This window comes from Stegostoma tigrinum, chromosome 19 (genome assembly GCF_030684315.1).
Source record: "Stegostoma tigrinum isolate sSteTig4 chromosome 19, sSteTig4.hap1, whole genome shotgun sequence".
Taxonomy (NCBI): Eukaryota; Metazoa; Chordata; class Chondrichthyes; order Orectolobiformes; family Stegostomatidae; genus Stegostoma; species Stegostoma tigrinum.
In genome coordinates, this window is record NC_081372.1 from 22787424 (window position 1) to 22791571 (window position 4148).

A 4148-nucleotide genomic window follows, 5' to 3' on the forward strand; every position below is an offset into this window, starting at 1 on the left:
TAGCATGGCCAATCCACCTAGCCTGCACATCTTTGGACTGTGGGAGGAAACCGGAGCACCTGGAGGAAACCCATGCAGACACAGGGAGAATGCGCAAACTCCACACAGACAGTTGCCCGAAGCTGGAATCAAACCTGGGTCCCTGGCGCTGTGAGGCTACAGTGCTAACCACTGAGCCACCGTGCCGCCCACCATTTTCTACATGATGACAGTGACTACCCTTCGCTAGCACTGCATTAGCTGTAAAGCACTCTGCAATATCCAGTGGTCATGGAAAAAAAATGTAAAACTCTCTTTTTAGTTCTGTCCTATGAATAAGCTTATTTCACATTCAATGCCCATGCTAAGATAATATTTTTGACTTTCTAAACAATACAAGCTGTTTCAAAGTTTCATGGCTTCTGATGAAAGTCACAATCTGGAATGTTAATTCTGTTTCTCCCTTTAGAGATGCTGCCAGACCTGCTGTGTATTTCCAGCAATTACTGTTTGCATTTCAAAGTTTTAGGCATTTGGGATGAGCTTCAAAGCCTGTTTAGTGACATAAAGGCGATTGAATATATTCTATATTTTAGTTATCGGTATGGAATTACAAGGAGCCAGTTTATTTCTTGCTGACAACATCTAAATGCCAATCTCTTCTACGTCCGCATCCACCTGTGCTGCATATAGTCATACCTTTGATCACCAATTACTGGTACTGTAATTTAAAAGAAATGCAGATAGTTGAAATATTTTCCATTGAAGTATTTTCAGCATAGTTAATTTTTGTGTCAGACATGCATGTAAATTATTTCCTTTAGCTAATGTATGTAGAGTAAAATAGAATGCCATAATATGCAAATAAGGAATTAATCCAATTATTTTAGCAAGAAATTCTTCCCTATCAGAATTACTGAATGGAAGCACGACTGCTAGCCTTACAATCCTTATAGCAATTCAAAATGTAATCCTTCTACGGTTCAATTCATAGAATCTCTACAGTGCAGAGAGAAGCCATTTGGGCCAGCCAGTCTGCATCGGCCTTCCAAAGAACATCACACCCCATCCCTTTAACCCCACACTTATCATGGCTACTGCACCTAGCTTGCACCTTTGGACTGTACGAGGCAACCTACACAGACACGGAGAGAATGTGTAAACTCGACATAGACAATCGCCCAGGGCTGCAAGTGAACCCAGGTCCCTGGCACTGTGAGGCAGCAGTACCAACCGCTTTGTCGTCATGCAATCTATCACACGTAATATCATTTTACCTCTCTTCCTATTCTTCACCTTGCATTATGGTGGACCTTTTTAAAAATGTGAAGTTTAGAGTTCTACTTTTTCTAAAGTCGGTGTTACTCAACAGCAATAGTGACAACTTACAGGCTGTACATATTCACAATTTCAAGCCCATTAATAAAGTAGTTAAGAGGCTTAGACCGATTGGTAATCTGATTATTAAATACATAAGAAAAGAATTGACAGGTAAAAAAATAAGAAAAAATTCAAAGAGATTATTCTATCACATTTAACCCTGGAATTGAGAGGAATCAAACATTCTGACGTATTTTTAGATTGGGGTTATGTTTTATGTGACAGATTTAGTTTTAATTTTGTGAAAATCTAATTGTGATTTTTTTTTAGTAGTACTGAACATCCAAGAACAGCTGAAGACTTTATAGCTAGATAGCTTGGGCGCTTCTCAAGTACTCATTCCTTACTTTGGATCAATTGTGTATTGTAAGTGATCAGTCTGTGGTACTCTCATCTAATTCAAAAAGCTGCTCGTTCAAACACCATTCCAGGCATTTATCGCGTTCACTCTGTTTTTATCATGTTTGCAACATTTTATCTGTGCTCTTTATCATCAACAGATCCATCATCCTGAACTAACAGGCAGTTAAGAACGACAATTTAAACTGCATTTGAGAGTATCAGAGTGAATGTACCATCAGCTGTGAACAATTTTTATTTCCATTTATTTCTTTAGTTTGCAAGAATTTAGTCTTGAAAAAAAATGCAATCTCAGTATAATGTAAAATTATAGGCCTTGCTTATGCATTTTTAAAACATTTTTCCTATATAAAAACAGTTTCCAGCTCCCAGAAAATAATTGAGCTCTGTTTTGCAGTCCGAAGCCCAACATCATGTACTTTTTAACCTTTTTCTTAAGCTTTTAATTTAAATGAAATTCAGACAGCTGAGTCACAGGCTGTTCCAGTGAGAGTGACCGGCACAGACTGGCACAACAACATTCATATGGCTTTTCATTAAAACACTAACTAATTTACCCTCTGAGGCTTTGAAGGAAAAAGATGCAGCAGCTGAGTCCATCCCCAGAAGAATTTGACTTGATGCCATCTGGTTGAGATCCATCCCTGAATAAAATTCTCTTCAGCATGAGCTCTATCCTCCTTGTCCCAGCCAGCCAATGCACTAAAGATATCAGTACTGATAATGGCAGTTCAGTTTCAACTTGTTATGTCAACAGTACGAAAGCTATTTTTAAGCTAGAAAAGGAACTGACATGAAAGACAGAAAATTCATACGAAGTTGAAAAAAAGGTTTGTAATTGAAAGGAATGTGATGTTATTAAAAAGTACACTGTAGTTTTTTTTGATTTCTTTATTATACTCAGGACTAAATTGTAGAATGAGCATCTGCACAAAGTTAAGGAATTGGAATTTTACATGCAAGATACCATGGCTGCATTATAAGCAAATCCAAATAAGTTTCAAACTCAATCTTACAGGAGTTACAAACATGGCCCTCTGTTTAGCACTCTTCTTCCTTTGCCAGACTTTACTGCAATGAATCTGAAGTGGACTACAGACTGCCATAAACTTGGCAGTGTAAATACTGTGAAATGCAAATTCTGCAATATGCACTGTGAGTTGTACCTTTTTAAGAAAACACTTAATTCAGACCTAGACTTTATGGCTGTTTATGCAAAACTATAATATAAACTGATCTGGACTAAACTGGCTTAGTGATCAATGCAAGCAAAATATGTTTTAGGTGAAGGCCATGTTATTGAAGGACACCTCAGAGAAACATCTGTATTCTGGTCGTTCACATACATCGATACGTTGACAAGCCTAATGTCCAGCAGCAAATCGCAAAATGTGTTCTTTCTTAGGATTTTTTTGATCATTTCTCTGCAGAAATTGTTTGGAATTTAGGGGTGTGGTCTTCCTCCACATGACAAACTGTGCCCTCATTAGCATCCACCATTAAACAGAATAGCCCAGATGTGGCACTATTAGTCTGCAAAATGCTAGAAAAATATCTTGGTAATATTCAAATTTCTTGATTTGACTGATTGGTAACAGTATCAGAATGATTATTCACTGCAACTATTCAATCACAAATCACACAAGTCCTTTTGCACATTTGGCAATGATCATCCCTGATATATACCCCCAAAGATTGCTATTTCATATTCCTCTATGCATATTATTACCTTCATCTGCATTAAAATCAATATTCCATTGCTTAACATGTCCACTTAATTAGTCCACAGTCCTTAGAGTGCAATCAATCTTCCCTATATTTATCACTTGACAATGCAGGATTTATGAGCAGACAGTGTTTGTGAATACAATACAGAACACAGAACTATAGTCACCATATCTTGAGTAGATCGATCCTTCTGTTTTCCTCTTTATCATTGCCTCTCATTTTCTGTCGAAGAGCAAGTTTTGATGCAATTAGCAAGACTGCAATTAATTCCATAGGCCTGAGAACTATAATCAAATATCTTCTACAAATCTGAGGAAATTATGTCCATTGACTAGTCAACTTGTTCATGAGTAGTGTTGCTTCTTCAAGCACTGTAGTAGATTCTAAATCCATGCTGGCTCTTCCATCTGGTCAAGGTGCCTTCAAGACATTGATTTCTTTGAGTTCTTGTAATAACAGATGCTTTACTAAACTGAACGTATGCCACAAATTCTTGGGCCAAAATGGATAGATCTGGAATGTTTTCAGTGATCGTTGTGAAAAATTATCTGCTACTTTTGACATCTGAAATGTACATTTGCATTAGCAGGCACAGTGGCTTAGTGGGTAGCACTGCTGCCTCACAGAGCCATCGGGTGATGGTCTGTGTGGTTTTTGAACATTCTCCCTGAATCTGTGTGGGTTTCCTATGCGTGCTCCAG